This window comes from Bos indicus, chromosome 18 (genome assembly GCF_029378745.1).
Source record: "Bos indicus isolate NIAB-ARS_2022 breed Sahiwal x Tharparkar chromosome 18, NIAB-ARS_B.indTharparkar_mat_pri_1.0, whole genome shotgun sequence".
Taxonomy (NCBI): Eukaryota; Metazoa; Chordata; class Mammalia; order Artiodactyla; family Bovidae; genus Bos; species Bos indicus.
In genome coordinates this window covers 38,131,617-38,149,661 of record NC_091777.1, presented here as the reverse complement: position 1 = coordinate 38,149,661, position 18,045 = coordinate 38,131,617, and the positions used below count along the sequence as shown (strand labels likewise).

The following is an 18,045-nucleotide window of genomic DNA, read 5'->3' as shown; positions in this document are numbered from 1 at the left end:
GGGGAAATTCTTGGGATGCCCTGGCACTGTTCAGTGCTGACCTAAATTCCCACTAAGAACAAAGAGCTACATTAAATGGAGGAACTAAGCCTCTGACAACTGCATCAATTTCTAATTCAAAAATCCAACATAGTTAAAATTTATAGTTAAAGCTCTGTATACGCACAGGCCTGTATAAAGTATATAAGTTCTATGTAATGGCTACATATTTATATCCTTTCAGAAACCCAATTATTAAAATGGCTAGTCTCTGATTCAGTGATTTCAACTGGTTAAAAATAATCGCTCAAAATCCACAAATAGCCAGAGATCTATGCTGAAATTTGCAATCCCATAGAATTTGCCATCTTGGACTTCCCATCCCAAGAGCAATCACCTTCATTTACATAGAAGAGACCACCCACCAACTGCATACTAGGTGCTACTTATGTATCAGCTACAGTGAGACATGGCACATACTGCACAAAACACTCAGGTGAAGGAGCTGCCACTTGGTTACATCCAGCCAAACCCCAAACAGACAAACAAAAGCAGGCAAATATACAAACCAAGTATCAAAGAGGAAATTATAACAAAGCCCTGAGATAGGCCCCAAACAAAAAACATTGTAATGGCAAAAATCTGGCTTTTCCTTACTAACAATATTTTTCAGATATATGGTAGTTAAACTATTTCCAAAGTATTTAAAGTATAAACTGGTATAAGCATGGGATGAGTAGCACAAATATGACCCATTGGGGATGGCAGGTCCCTTCATTTATTCAACAAATATTTTGCTAGTGTTTCCTGTCAGCTGAGAATACAACAGTGATTAAGAGACGCACGGTCCCACAGCACTTAGGGTCTAACAAAGGAGATGCTGTTGCTGCTGCTAAGTCGCTTCAGTGGTGTCTGACTGTGTGCAACCCCGTAGACGGCAACCCACCGGGCTCCCCTGTCCCTAGGATTCTCCAGGCAAGAACACTGGAGTGGGTTGCCATTGCCTTCTCCAACACAGGAGATGAATAAGTAAATAATTAATTAAATATGGGGTGACACATGTGAGGAAAAGGAACATAACTGGTGTTTGGGGACCACTGAAGAGATGATCCCTCAGATCATAGTTGGACTTCACTTTTGAAAAGAGAAGCTGAGATCCAGATAGAGGGCAGTACATTGTCCGGGGTGATAACAGATAGATTGTTCCAGCAAAGTGAAGGGTTTGGAAGTGAGAAGGTGACCTGGTGAAAAGGATAAATTTCAGAACATCTACTTTACTAAGAGGAGCCACCCCAAATCCATTTTAGAAGCAAGTGAGATACAAATAAAAATTTTAAACCACAGAAAAATAGATGCTTTGGCATCGCTGAAGAACAAAAGATTTTTTTTTTTTTCACTGTACCACACAGCAAGTTTTGTGATTTTTCTTCAATATCCTTTAAGTAGCCTGAGTGAAACTTTGCAGACAATGAACTAGACAGTTTATTTGTATCTGGAAAATGAATGTGTAGACTGGTTTAAAGGGTTCAAATCTCCACATCTTATAAGGTCTATGGATCCATGACACAGCAAAGAAGTCACATGGGTTCTATCATGTCATAACCATGTCTCAAAAGAGTCACATATTCAGTATATGAAACAGTCCTTTTAAAGTAGTTCCTCTTTACATATAAAATACTTGTGTTTTCAAAGGGAGCTCAGACCATTCATTTTAGGTCTTTGAGCATCTCCACCAAAATTCTAAGAGAATTTTAAACATTTCTTCAAGGGATGATGGAAGCTTATAAACAAAAACTTTCAAGAGGGAAAAGATGTTAGAATGTGAAACACTGAAAACTGTAGCATAGGAAACCCATGTAAGGTCATAATGCAAGATTTGTGAAAAACATATGGTTGGCCACTTCTTTTTTAAAGTAAGTTTTATTGAAGTATGCTGCTGCTGCTAAGTCACTTCAGTCGTGTCCGACTCTGTGTGACCCCATAGACGGCAGCCCACCAGGCTCCCCCGTCCCTGGGATTCTCCAGGCAAGAACACTGGAGCGGGTTGCCATTGCCTTCTCCAATGCATGAAAGTGAAAAGTGAAAGTGAAGTCGCTCAGTCGTGTTCAACCTCAGTGACCCCATGGACTGCAATATACCAGGCTCCTCCATCCATGGGATTTTCCAGGCAAGAGTACTGGAGTGGGGTGCCATATAAATACCATGAAAAAATCCACTCATTTTGGTGTATAGTTTTATGAGTTTTGCCAAATGCATAGTCAGGTGACCACCACCAACCCCAAGATACTAAAAAGTTCCATCACTCCCCCAAAACACCCTTATAATTTCAGTCAACACTTTCCCCAAGCCCCAGTCCTTGGGCAATGACCAATCTGTTATCTTTCCCATAATTTTGCCTTTTCCAGGATGTACAGAACCAACAGCATGGAGACTTTTGAGTCTGGCTTCTTTCACTTAGTGTAATACATTTGAGCTTTTCCCATGTTGTCCATTCCTTTCTATTACTAAGTAGTATTCCTTCATATGGATATACCACTGCTTATTCACTTACAAGCTGAAGGACATTTGTACTCTTTACAACTTTGGGTAATTATGAATAAAGCCACTGTAAACTTTCACTGACAAGTTTTGATGTGACAAAGTTTTTATTTCTCTTGGGCAAATCCCTAGGAGTAGGTTTTCTGGGTCATATGGTATATGCATACTTAACTTTATAAAAAGCTGGTATATGCATACTTAACTTTATAAAAAAGCTGCTAACACAGTTTCTAAAGTGGCTAGACCAATCTGCACTCAGCCAGCATGTATGACAGTTTGGTCACTTATTTAACAAAAGGAACTAAAGTATTGCTAAGCAAGATGAGTTAACGATATTTTTTAAAAATTACTGGACCTTGATATTTGGACCTGTGAGAATGTTTTTTTAATTACATCAGTAGAAAGGATAATAATTATAAAAGAAAGAATAGCACCAAATTTAGTTCCACATAATCTGGATTGAACCAACACTTAATCTCATTATGATTCTTTAGGTGAGAATCTATTTTAGAAGTCACAGAACCTATTACACTGAAGTTGTGTTGCTATTGAATGGTAGCCCTGCCCTACTCCTCACTAATGCCTCACCCACTCACTTTCTCTTCCCTTGCCCAGATCTCAGGTTTTTCAAAAGAATCAGTTCAACTACCACCATCACTTAAAGCATTTTGGTCAATAATAACCAATCCCTTCTCTGAATTTATACAGTCCTTATAATTCCTCATAATTTATAACTTCATTACATATCCCATGGTTTTGTTCTATTACTAACATGCTATTTTTCTTCCTTAAGAGTCATAAACTTCCTATATTAGGGCTGCCAATAGAGATTAACTCATCTAAATTAGATACAGTCTCTAAACCAGTATAGGTCTATACACACCAGAATATTTTGTGGTACAAGTGTCCATCATTGTCCAGCTAGTTCAAGGCCAAATGTATCAGCTCCTATAAATACCCAGGAAGACAAATAAATGTATGACTCCAGAGTTAATCCACATCCATCTGGATGGTCCATGTACATAAGTCTAGATGCTTATGTTTAAATTTCCAATATGGCTGTGGCTAAATCAAATTCAACTGGAGAAACCTCCACTTGATCTCCAGATAACCATCTAAAAGGAATTAGAAGATGCCACCACTCATTACCTGTTGGTCCTCTACCCAATGAAGAAGCTCAGAGAAAGGTCACCTGTTTTAACAGGAGGTATCCATCCCAAGAAGCCAACTACTTTTAATGTGGAGATTTGAATGCTGAGAAAGTGAAGAACATTGCCTATACATTTTGTCTACTTTTCATCTTTACTGGGTCCAGAAAAAGATATATATGAACTACTCTCACTTTAATTTCAACTGTGCTTGCTTCCTGATCTCTTAGATGCCAACTCAGTGCTATTGAGACAGTGGAAGCATTATTGGGAAATGCCATAGCTGAACCCCAAACAGCTTTGCTGGAGTCTTTTTTTTAAATCTCAGAAAAATCACCTTTTATGCCTTTATTTAAAACTATGATCTTGAGCTAAGCTGTTGTACTTGACTGTGTCCCTTTAACCTAGGAAACTTGCTGCCAAAAAATGTTATTGAGGCCAACAGCTTAATAAGTTTTATAGAAGATTAAATATTTATATGAATAAAAATAGCACCTGCAGCGACACCAGGAAGGATAAAATGACAAGGGCTATGAAATCTTCATGCTTCAGGGCATAAATCGCTTACCAGTTGAATGAGGCGGTTTTCCTCACAGAACAACTATGTACTGATAAATCTCTCTTCCTGAGAAGCATCTCAACACCAATCACTTTTTGGACCAAAGACTATACCAGAAGGGTCATTAAACTGTTGGTATGCACCCAGCTCAAGGTTGTACAGGATTTAGCAAGTAGACATGATGCCATACCAATAGAAAAAAAAAAAAAAAGAATATATATAAACAATGATGCAAGAGGCCAACAACTCCCTTCAAACTAAATGGGTATAAGACAGAATAAAACTCTGAAAGGTGAAAGGACTGAAGAGGGGAAAGATTTCCTTATTTTGATGGCTATTGTGGAGTCAGTACAGTAAAGAATTTAGGACCCTAGGACTTAAAGCTAGTTAAGAAAAAGGTGGGAAGTAGGCAATCGTTCATTGTTTAGGTTAACTATTTTATTTCTTTAATATTTTCCCTGACGTAGAAAGAGAACATGAAGATTGTCAGTAAGACTTCATCCTTCTAAAAACTGATAGAGCCAAGGCCAACATTTGACTGGACCAGAAAACAAGGGAAATAAAATGAAATAAGAAGAAAAATCAGGAGAGTAACAAAATTTATGTACCAAATTTTAGATGCCAGATTTTATTTTTCTCAGGACCAACTAGACCATGGGCATTTGCAAATGATTCTTTTTTGTTTTTTACAAGTTACAGGAGTAATAGCAAATATCAATCAATTCATTTTATTAAAAAATAATCAACAAAGTAAAAAGTAGCATTTAGCCAGGCAAAGTATGCTAACAAGGGTAATATCTTGTTAGCTTTACTGAAAATTCACTTGACTTCCCAAGTTCAGATAACGCAATGTGCACATTCTCCAGTTTCTAATATGACTTGATGTACAGTTGCATAGTTAGTTCTTTCTATAGAAGGATTATTTAAGAAACAGCTAAGGGCTCTGGGAAGATGCTCTTGTGCAAAATAGTATGTAGAAGTACTTGATGGGTGGCCCTCAGAATGACTAAATGAACAAAGGACTCCTGTGGATTTTAATAACACTGATCCACTTACGAATAGTAAATCAAATGGGAACCTTCTTGCAGTTCAAAGATTTCCAAGATTTCTGGGGAGAATGCTCCAGTAAAGCAGCATGTCATCAACCAGGATTAACCATATTTGCTCACGTTCTTTTAAATACAGTGTTTTGCATTCTTAGATAGGTGCAGCAGTGGGAAAGGTGAGGAGAAGGGGGCCAAGCGAACATTAGCACCTGGACTGGGGTCTTTAAGAATCCAGAGTTTTGCACAGAAGATGGTCAGAGCAGAGAGGAACAGAGAAATGCAGGCTGATAAAGATGAGCTGTCACAGCCTAAGTCAGAGAGACAAACAAATGGTTGGTATCAACTGAAGTCATTTCTTATTATTTTTAGAAAGCCTTTAATTTAATGCATATTTTCTTTGCTGAAAAGGAAATAGTGATATTAACAAATTGGTTTTATTTCTAACCTGGCAGGCTGCCTGCAGTGAAATGTAAATACATTTACATGGGAGCCAGGATTAGCATTTACTGAAGAAAAAGAGTAGTCAATATTTTAATGAGCAAGTCTAAGAAAGCAATTGCATGAAACACACTCCGATGTCACAGGGGAGCTTTTTAAGTTAAGCCAACTAGTTCCAAATTACTACTTTTCTCGGCTTTCCTTAAAGGGAAGTTTAGACTTACTTTAAAAAAAAAAATACAACTGTGGCATTTAGTCTTAAATATCATAAAATAGCCATAATATTCATCTCCATAAATACATACATTAACCTATATACCTCTCTCTCATTATACATATAGAAAAAGAATGTGTGACATGCCATTCTTCAGTTAAATGGCCCATTTAACTGTGTCATCCTTCTGCTTTTTTCTAAGACAGAAACACTAGGTGAACAAAATTGATACTATCCAAGAATGGGGGACAGATTCAAGGTGGAGGGGATGCATGAGAGGGAATACAGGTAATCAAAGCAAATGAACATTGATAATAGTTTAAGGACAGAATCATGTACATAAGACAAAATCTATTAGAAAAACACTGTCATCTAATTTCTAATATGGCACCCCTAGGAGGTACATGTCCATTTTAGAATCTGCTTTTATCAAGAGTTAGAAAAAGAAGGAACAAAGACATTCTGGAAATAGGGTGAATGTTGTAAACCTAGGAGGTGAATATGAGACTTAAAATATCACCAATATTTCAGAAATTAATATTCACGTTTAAATGAAATCAAATGATTCTAAGTGTACAAGACTTCTATTCAACATTTCTGAATTCCAGGGGATTTGGTAGGACTAATGATTCAACAGCAGACATTAAAACACTATTTCCAATATTCCCATGAATACTGACAAATATTTAAGGATGTTATGCTCTTGCACACATGCGTGCATGCTAAGTCACTTCAGTCCTGTCCAACTCTTTGCAACCCTATGAACTATAGGCCACCAGTCTCCTCTGTCCCTGGGATTCTCCAGGCAAGAATACTAGAGTGGGTTGCCATGCCTTCACAGGATCTTCCCAACCCAAGGATCAAACCCACGTCTCTTGTATCTCTTGCATTGGCGAGCGGGTTCTTTTATCACTAGTGCCACCTGGGAAGCCCTTCATGCTCTTAAATTGGCCAAATTCTACCTACTCTTCAGAACTCAGTCCCAAAATCAAATAATAAAGATGAGTAGAAATTAGTAAAATAGAAAAATAACTGTTATAGAAAATGATCAAAGCCAAAAGTTCTTTTTGAAAAAAAAAATGAGAAACTAATTAGAACAAAATAATTTAAAAAGGGAAAAGGTACAAATGATCAATACTAAGATTCTGCATGCATTAAAATGACCCTAAGAAAGACCTTATAATTATTTACACTTCACACTTTTATACATTTATATTCATGTACTTTCATGATGTATCTGCATATCCAAAAGGAATTGTTACACATAAAAGAGAGAAGGCAAGGGAGTAGTAAGCCCATATTCAGCATAGTGGTTATTTCTTGGTGGGCAGATGTAGGATGAGGACCAGGTAAGGTCCAAGAGGTAGATACCATGGCCCTGTTTGTGTTTTTCATCTTAATCTGAGTCATAAGTTTACTGATATTCATTTTATGCTTTATAATATGCATATATTACATATTTAATTTTGTATGTATATTATTAATGAAAATGTTTGCAAAAAAGTCACAAAACCTGCACATAAACAGAGCAGAGAGGAGAAGAGATCACATACCCTCTGCTGTCAAAATGACCCCTATCACCCTCATCATCAACAAGCAAGAGATTTCTCATTGCCTTTAGACCTAAGGAGCGCATGCCAGAAATTTGACATTTTTATGTATCCCATTTGAACAGAGATCGAGCTTTCAGGGATTCACTCTCTAAATGATTCTCCCTAAAAACTGGGAATTGGACTAGGAGGTATGTACATAAAGGGCTCCACAGGTGGCTCAGTGGTAAAGAATCTGCCTGCCAATGCAGGAGATGCGGATTTGATCCCTGGGTTGGGAAAATCCCCTGGAGAAAGAAATGGCAACCCACTCCAGTATTCTTGCTTGGAAAAATCCCATGGACAGAGGAGCCCGGCAGGCTGCAGTCTATGTGGTCGAAAAGGGTCGGAGACAACTGAGTAATTGAGCATGCACGCACATTAATACGTCCTCCATATACACATCCAAGACGGAAATCTGATCCACCACACAAGAAAATAGACATAAGAGCAAACCCCCTATTCTGTTGACAAACACCAAACAAAGCATTTCTAAGACTTATATAGAAAGGGAACAAAAACATCCCACAAACTCAGAGAAAGATCACTTCTTTTGAAAAATATGATGCTTGTGGAACAGACTTCACCATGAAAGGTACAGAAAACCATAAGGAAAAACATGAAAAGGTAACAGAATTAAAAAAAAAAAAAAAGATGAATGCAGTAAGAAGAGACTATACGTAAGGTTAGTATTGCATTGCAAAATGCAATACTAACCTTATGTTAGTAAAGTATTGCAAAAATGCATTGGCAGCATGCAAATCTACATTAAAGACAGCAAATACCAGAATGATAATGTAGAAAGAACACAGTGTAACTCTTCAGAGAGACTACCGATCAAACACACACTGTAAGGTTAGATTAAGTTCCAACTTAATTGGCCAACAGAACAACAGAGTAAGGAATGGATATGTTTCAGTATGAATACCTTTGGTTTCCAGAATCCCAAATAGGAGTGACTGGGGGTGAACTCTAAAGAAGGCCTCAAATTTGCTCACTCCCTGTATCCGTGCCATCCAATTTAGAACCAGAGTTCATTTCTCTACCCCTTGAATTTGAACTAGTCAGGTGACTTTCTGGCCAATGGAACCTTAGCAAAGTACGCCATCAGAGGCTAGAAAAGTGCTTGTGTATTGGGGTTTTCCCACTCGTGCTGCTTTAGAAACCCTCAGTCTTGTGCCTCTAACACCAGACGCATGTATGAGGCCATCAAGATCACCTGAAGTTGACCCACCGTCTGACTACAGTGACATGTGTGTGCACATGTGAGACTCACAGAGCTGCACAGATGAGCCCAGCCCAAAGAGAATAAGAAGCTAGTAAACAACTGTTGTTTTAAGCCACTAAATTTGAAGATGGTTTGTTATGCAACAATGGCTAACTGACAGAGAAGCAGTCAGTTATCAGTGATATTCTCTAGTCAAGAGGGAGGCTTTGGATCTGAGCTAAGTAAGCTTGGTGCTCGCTTACTTCCTCTTCCTTACTCTTGGATTTACTTATCAATTAGGAAGAACTTGAACTCATTATGTGTTAAGAGGGAATGTGTTAGACTTATGAAACTTTGCTGATTCTCAAGCTAAAGACAGTTCTGGTGAAGCCGTATCTTCATAAGACAACAGGGGAAGGAGACAAGGGAAGCAATGTCTATGTCCAAGTAGGTTAACCTTGAGCATATTAATCCTGAAGTAGAACCTTCAGCTTCATGGTTTCCTAGTGAGCTTATTTCACAAAACATCCCTACAAACAGATGAAAAAATAAGATTAAAATTATCGGGGAGGAAAACATACACATGAAGGTCAGAGATGGGGTTTATCATTCATTTATCTGACTATATATGAATGTCTAGAATACACCAGGCATTAGACCTATATACCCAGGTACAGAGCAGTGAATAAGACTTCTATGGCTCCTGCCTTCATAGAACGTACTGTTTCAACATCTAGATCACTGGGGTTCTTGAGAAGATCATAATACATGTGACAACTCTAATAATTTAAGTTATAATAGACAAAAACACTCATCAACTGAAAAAATTCCAGTGGATAAAGATGAAAAGGTTGATTATTATTATTATTCAAACCCATACTTAGGTGCCTCCTATCAAAATTTTTGAGTTACAAGAATGAAGTCTCATAAATACCAAGGCATAGAAAAACAACACACACACACACACCAATGATTATACACAGAAAAAAAGAGCCTTGCCTCAGACTTTCTTTTGATGTAGAAATCAATATAACAAAATTACAGAAATTTGAAGGGAAATGGTACAACTCAAGAAATGTATACCTAAACAAAGAAGAAAAAATATCTTCACAAATATATGATTTTAGAAAACATACAAACCATGCATTCTTTTTTTTGGGGGGGGGATTTCTTTTTTTTTTTAATTTTATTTAATTTTTAAGCTTTACATAATTGTATTAGTTTTGCCAAATATCAAAATGAATCCACCACAGGTATACATGTGTTCCCCATCCTGAACCCTCCTCCCTCCTCCCTCCCCATACCATCCCTCTGGGTCGTCCCAGTGCACTAGCCCCAAGCATCCAGTATCATGCATTGAACCTGGACTGGCATCTCATTTCATACATGATATTTTACATGTTTCAATGCCCTTCTCCCAAATCTTCCCACCCTCTCCCTCTCCCATAGAGTCCATAAGACTGTTCTATACATCAGTGTCTCTTTTGCTGTCTCATACACAGGGTTATTGTTACCATCTTTCTAAATTCCATATATATGCGTTAGTATACTGTACTGGTGTTTTTCTTTCTGGCTTACTTCACTCTGTATAATAGGCTCCAGTTTCATCCACCTCATTAGAACTGATTCAAATGTTTTCTTTTTAATGGCTGAGTAATACTCCATTGTGTATATGTACCACTGCTTTCTTATCCATTGATCTGCTGATGGACATCTAGGTTGCTTCCATGTCCTGGCTATTATAAACAGTGCTGCAATGAACATTGGGGTACACGTGTCTCTTTCCCTTCTGGTTTCCTCAGTGTGTATGCCCAGCAGTGGGATTGCTGGGTCATAAGGCAGTTCTATTTCCAGTTTTTTAAGGAATCTCCACACTGTTCTCCATAGTGGCTGTACTAGTTTGCATTCCCACCAACAGTGTAAGAGGGTTCCCTTTTCTCCACACCCTCTCCAGCATTTATTATTTGTAGACTTTTGGATCGCAGCCATTCTGACTGGTGCGAAATGGTACCTCATAGTGGTTTTGATTTGCATCTCTCTGATAATGAGTGATGTTGAGCATCTTTTCATGTGTTTGTTAGCCCTCTGTATGTCTTCTTTGGAGAAATGTCTATATAGTTCTTTGGCCCATTTTTTGATTGGGTCATTTATTTTTCTGGAGTTGAGCTGTAGGAGTTGCTTGTATATTTTTGAGATTAGTTTGTCAGTTGCTTCATTTGCTATTATTTTCTCCCATTCTGAAGGCTGTCTTTTCACCTTGCTAACAGTTTTTTTTGATGTGCAGAAGCTTTTAAGGTTAATTAGGTCCCATTTGTTTATTTTTGCTTTTATTTCCAATATTCTGGGAGATGGGTCATAGAGGATCCTGCTGTGATGTATGTCAGAGAGTGTTTTGCCTATGTTCTCCTCTAGGAGTTTTATAGTTTCTGGTCTTACGTTTAGATCTTTAATCCATTTTGAGTTTATTTTTGTGTAAAACCATGCATTCTTTTTGAAAAAATATCTAAAGCCATACCCAAACTCACTGAAGGACGAATAAGAATTAGGAGCTCAAAAAAGAAGAAAGAAAGTCTAGTGATCTAACTGGGAAAAATGAAACCAGTTAAACAAAGAAATAAAATTATAGCACATCTATTTTAAAAGGTAAATGTAAATAAAAATATTATTCTTGAAGAATAAGGCATATGCTATAAGAATAACGATTTTTTAAAATTATGCTTTTTCTAAAACGTAAGACAGGAGAAACAAAGTCCAAAATGTAGGACTGGGAAAAAGCTGTGGTACACGTGTTAGGGCAGGAAGTATGCCAGATTCTTCCATTTAATCAGAAGATATAATTTTGAGAGTGACACAAATTAAGAATGCTTTGGAGAAACACAGTCAAAGACTCTGATTAAGGAGAAATAGATGTTTTTCTGGAATTCTCTTGCTTTTTTGATGATCCAGCGGATGTTGGCAATTTGATCACCAGTTCCTCTGCCTTTTCTAAAACCAGCTTGAACATCTGGAAGTTCACAGTTCACGTATTGCTGAAGCCTGGCTTGGAGAATTTTGAGCATTACTTTACTAGTGTGTGAGATGAGTGCAATTGTGCAGTATTTTGAGCATTCTTTGGCAGTGCCTTTCTTTGGGATCGGAATGAAAACTGACTTTTTCCAGTCCCGTGGCTACTGCTGAGTTTTCCAAATTTGCTGGCATATTGAGTACAGCACTTTCACAGCATCATCTTTCAGGATTTGAAAGAGCTCAACTGGAATTCCATCACCTCCACTAGCTTTGTTTGTAGTGATGCTTCCTAAGGCCCACTTGACTTCACATTCCAGGACGTCTGGCTCTAGGTGGGTGATCACACCATCATGATTATCTGGGTCATGAAGATAATTTTTGTACAGTTCTTCTGTGTATTCTTGCCATCTCTTCTCAATATCTTCTGCTTCTGTTAGGTCCCTACCATTTCTGTCCTTTATTGAGCCCATCTTTGCATAAAATGTTCCCTTGGTATCTCTAATTTTCTTGAAGAGATCTCTAGTCTTTCCCATTCTATTGTTTTCCTCTATTTCTTTGCATTGATCCCTGAGGAAGGCTTTCTTATCTCTCCTTGCTATTCTTTGGAACTCTGCATTCAAATGGCTATATCTTTCCTTTTCTCCTTTGCTTTTCGCTTCCCTTCTTTTCATAGCTATTTGTAAGGCCTCCTCAGACAGCCATTTTGCTTTTTTGTGTGGGTCACAATAAACTGTGGAAAATCCTGACAGAGATGGGAATACCAGGCCACCTGACCTGCCTCTTGAGAAATGCAGGTCAGGAAGCAACTGTTAGAACTGGACATGGAACAACTGACTGGTTCCAAATAGGAAAAGGAATACATCAAGGCTGTATATTGTTACCCTGCTTATTTAACTTACATGCAGAGTACATCATGAGAAACGTTGGGCTGGAAGAAGCACAAGCTGGAATCAAGATTGCCGGGAGAAATATCAATAACCTCAGATATGCAGATGACACCACCCTTATGACAGAAAGTAGAACTAAAAAGCCTCTTGATGAAAGTGAAAGAGGAGAGTGAAAAAGTTGGCTTAAAGCTCAACATTCAGGAAACGAAGATCATGGCATCTGGTCCCATCACTTCATGGGAAATAGATGGGGCAACAGTGGAAACAATGGCTGACTTTATTTTTCTGGGCTCCAAAATCACTGCAGATGGTGATTGCAGCCATGAAATTAAAAGACGCTTACTTTTTAGAAGGAAAGTCATGACCAACCTAGACAGCATATCAAACAGCAGAGACATTACTTTGCCAACAAAGGTCCGTCTAGTCAAGGCTATGGTTTTTCCAGTGGTCATGTATAGATGTGAGAGTTGGACTGTGAAGAAAGCTGAGCGCTGAAGAATTGATACTTTTGAACTGTGGTGTTGGAGAAGACTCTTGGGAGTCCCTTGGACTGTAAGGAGATCCAAACAGTCCATCCTAAAGGAGATCAATCCTGGGTGTTCATTGGAAGGACTGATATTGAAGCTGAAACCCCAATACTTTGGCTACCTGATACAAAGAGCTGACTCATTTGAAAAAACCCTGATGCTGGAAAAGATTGAGGGTGGGAGGAGAAGGGGACAACAGAGGATGAGATGGTTGCATGGCATCACCAACTTGATGGACATGGGTTTGGGTGGACTCTGGGAGTTGATGATGGACAGGGAGGCCTGCCGTGCTGCAGTTCATGGTGTCTCAAAGAGTCAGACACGACTGAGCGACCGAACTTAACTGAACTTGGAGAAACAAATGAAAATATAATTTAATATGAAATATATACTCTGTTAAAAATTAACAAAGAATGATACAGTCTACGTGCTCAAAGAAAGAAGAATAAAGGGAAAAAATCACTCAAAGAATTAAAAAAAAACATAATGAAAGAAGTGAGTCAGATAAATTGTTTATAACAATAACTATAAATGGCTTAAACTTCTCTGTGAGAAGATAAAAAGTAGAAAACTGAGCTACAAAATAAAATCTAATTACATATTTTTTTTTACAAGAGATATAGCTAAGACAAATGAGTACAAATAGGATGAGTAAAAGATGAGCAAAGATATGTTAAAGAGATAGACATAGAAGGAAAATAGTGGTTTTAATACCAATATTAAAGAAAATTCAAGGCAAAACATATGAAATGTTCAAAGGAGATGTTATATTAAGGCAGTAAAATTCAACACAAATACACAGTTTGTGTGTCAAATAATACTTCTCTGTCAGAATGCAAATACCTCTATAAATAAGAGTTAAAGAATGACAAGAACAAATTAATAAAGGACTTTAACATCCCTCACAATTGCCCGAAGAAGATCGAAAAAGACACACATACACAAAAATAAGCTATGATATAGAAAAGCTTGATAATACAATAAATTCTCTAGATAAAATAACTCTCATCTCCAGTGCCCATGGACTCCCTTTCCAAAAATGACCATGTATACTGTTTCATAAGGACAATGTCAGTAAAATTCAAGTAAAAGTCATACCAGGTGTATTTCAGAGACAATTAAACTAGAAAGCAATAATAACAGATGAAATCTTAAAAATCAACTACTTTAAAATTTACTCTTTTGAAAGAATTTTGGGTCATAGAGGATATAAAAATACTTCAAGTTATTAAACAATGAATTAAATTGGTTTTTGTTGAATGATTTATTAAATTTAAATACATTAAATTACTAAAAATTAATGAATACAACATATCAAAAGTCATATGATTCAGCTAAAATGCAAATCATGGGAAAATGAGTAGTTTGAAATATTTTAAATAGTAAACATAAATTGAACATGCAACTTAAGAAGCTAGTATGAAGATACAAAAAAATCTAAACAAAAAATAACCTTGAGAGGAAATGAGAGGTTTCAAAGAAAATATCCCCCCAAATAAGCCAGATGCAGACATTACTTAAAGAACACGGGGTACCTCCATGCTATTTAAATGCCTCCAGAGCACGGTGTGGGGTGGGGAGGAGGGCCAGAGAAGACGGAGGAATCTTGTTAATTAATGTTATGAGACCCTCATTCAAAATATTAAGAGAAGGCACAGAGAGAGAACTTTACAGATACATCTTAGGCATTAGATGTAGAAACTCGAAATAAAAAATTATCGTGACCTAATTAGGGGTGCTTACTTCTGGTATACTAAAATGAATCCATGTTAGAAAATCTGCCAGTAACAATGACTCAGTTTTACAGAGATGCCAGTTCTAACTGGATTATCATCAAACTCCAACACAAGAAACAAATACAATAACCAAGAACATTTTGAAAGAGACAAGTGGAGACAAGTGTGGCATTACCAAACATATACCAAAATTAATAAAATCACATAAAATTGCCTATATAGGAAATGTTTGTATCAGCAAAATTAGAAACAACCTAAATCGTCACTGTTCAATAAGAACAGGGAAATCTTTGTGCTACACTCATGTAATTGAATAGTATGACGTGATAAAGTTACATTGTAGAAGAGCATAAAAAGATATTCAAGCCTTACTGGCAATGGGGAATAAAAATTTACAAATAAGACAACTTAATAATTTTATTTTACAGAATGAAGTCTAACCACAAGGGATAAAAGCCTTAAATGATAAATACTAAATGTAAACAGGATATTTTTCAATAACAAGATTAAATGATTTCTAATTTTACTATTTGGACCCTTTGATATTTCTGAAATTTTTCAAAACTAGTGTACTGCTATGATTTTCATAAAATATTAAAAGTCAAATTCTCTCAAATCTAGTATTGTATTAATTTAAGTACACTTAAATACATGACTGAAATCATATGAAATGCATATAAAGGAAATTGGTGTTCTGTGCCAGTGATAAGCATCTGGATATGACTCAGCAAAGAAATTACTATATATCTGAAGGAAATATTAAAATAAACAGCCCAGCACTAGTGATTGCATAGAACTGTATATATTCGCTCTGTGCACTGGACAGGAATTTTCCATTTCATACATCATTTACAACTTGCTGCAGTGATTCTGCAAAATCAGACCATACCATTAGCACACACAAAGAGAAACACCCAGTGTTCTCATTGCTGGAAAATTCAAGTGTTTGGGGCTTCAGTGTGCAAGAATGTCAGTATTCCATCTAAGCAGATGTTGCTGTGATAACCAGGATAAGGACACCAGGTGACCAAGTAGGGATCAAATATCCACAGTCAAGCACACTGACTTTTTAAAATCTATAGTCCAAGCTTGGTTTATACTCACAGATATACTTAATTTTTAAAACTACTTGATATAAATGAAAACAAAATGGTGAAAGTCATAAGCAAATTCCTCCAGAGGGGTATATATTGTTTTTAATGGGAACCAGTTCTTATTTCTAAAGTATTTTATCAAGGCATTCATTTGATACCAACCATCTGGTTTCCTGAACACTTCATCAAATGAATATCTGATGCAGTCACCCCAGTCCCTGCTCTTTCTTAACAACGTCTCTACTTTGAAATCACAGGATGAAGGAGTATATTTTCAGAGCAATACTAAATCTTGCCTTGTATACTTCAGGTCAGAGAGAAAGACGTTTTGGTGGACAATGAAATGCTCCCCAGGTCAGAAGCATTGTGCAATAGAAAATAGGCATAGGAAATGGCAAATGGCAACTTGTTACTGCTTCCAACATGCCTTAACACTGAAAACTCTTTCTCTTCTTTTCTTTTTCCCTATTTAGGAAAACCCAAACCACAGTTTTTCTAGAGAGTGCATTTGCCATATCCACATGTCCAACTACTGCCATGGCAATGAATTCCAAGAAACAGTCAAGGAATTCCAAACAACATCCTATTTCACTACTCTATGGATTTCCCCATCATTATTCTTCATTCATTTCTAGAACAACAGAGGTCCATACTTATGATCATTCTCAACAAGGAATACATCTATACACCATCCACATGACACTCACACCAAGACCAGCAATAACTAACTGCTGAAACTGCCAAAGTCCATGACTTATAATGAGTCCCTACCTACATACCAATAGAATCTTCCCAACTGGATTCATTTTCTCAGGAACAAAAGTTAAGTATTTGTTGAGTTTATCATAGTGTGCAGAAGGCATAGAAACACTTGTAGCAAAAGTTAAAAAAACAAACAAACAAAAAAAGCCTCGGGGAAAAACACACAGAGTTTGAGAAGTAAAGCCATTAAAATTTAAGTCAGGCATTTCTATATCATCCATAATCCAAATAATCATGTCTAAGAAATCAGACAGGAGAACACCCTCCATGTGAAATCAACCTCCAACTACTTTGAATGAAACAAAGTACTCTGAGAAAGATTCCATGAGCATCCCAGTTGGAATGTGGGTACATACCAAGGGAAGCATTCTTCTTTGACTCCTTCTTCTTATGGTCACAGAAGAATTTAAGAAATCCACAAGTCTGTAAATATATTAAAAAATAAAGAATTGCTGTAAGGAAAAGATATAGAAAATAGCAATCAAAATTATCAAGAAGAGTTAAGAGTTGTAACGTGTAGGTTTGGACAAAAATGAGGTATTCTGAGTAAGAAGTCGATAAAAATCTGCCAGCTATGGAGGTCACGGTCAGAATGAACATTGACTGCTTCATCACATCTCAGAATGGAAGCACTGTTTCCACTGGAAAAGAAAGTCCCATCCCTTCCACTTTCTTCCCTCTCAACAAAGAGGTAGAAGTAGAGGTGGTAATAGAAATTCATTTCACATTAAATAATAAATCACTAATGATGGATATATTTTATTACTAGTTTAATTGCTGATTTAGGAGAAGACAAATTAATTTGTGATTTTCTCACAGGTCTCCATCTGGGAAAGGGACAAAGTAAGTTACAGCAAATATCTTCTCCAGAAATAATTAAAGATGAGTTCTAAGTTGAGTTTCAAACTCAGTGGTAGAAGTATATTATGTAAATTGGCCTAATAATAACACAAAACTTTAATGGACAAACAGCCAATCTAAAATTGTATCTTTTTTTTTTACTAAAGATCCAAATTCAAGTGAACTTATTAACCTCATTTTTGCTTTTGTGTGTGGATAAGTACTTTTCATAGTGTGTGGAAACTGGTATAGTTCATATATTGTCACCAGCATGTTGTAAATAGGATGACATAGAATGAAAGTAAAATGTATCACATGCAAAGACTGAGTGCCAAGGAACAATAAAAAGTCCAGAAATCCAGCAAGAATAGCAGAAGCAGAAAGTTACTACAAGGATTTGGGTTATTCTACACAACATTGCTGCTGTGCTGCTAAGTCACTTCCGTCGTGTCCAAGTCTTTGCGACCTCATGGAC

The 18,045-nt window shown here is 36.9% G+C and overlaps 1 long non-coding RNA gene across 1 annotated transcript in view; it reads right to left on the bottom strand.

Moving 5' to 3' along the window:
- LOC139177355 (uncharacterized) overlaps positions 1-17,155 on the bottom strand; it is a 526,558-nt gene extending 509,403 nt beyond the window's left edge. The window contains exon 1 of the long non-coding RNA XR_011561821.1: positions 17,087-17,155. This is a non-coding gene — a long non-coding RNA (uncharacterized lncRNA). The remainder of the gene's footprint in view (positions 1-17,086) is intronic.
- Positions 17,156-18,045: the final 890 nt, after the last annotated feature.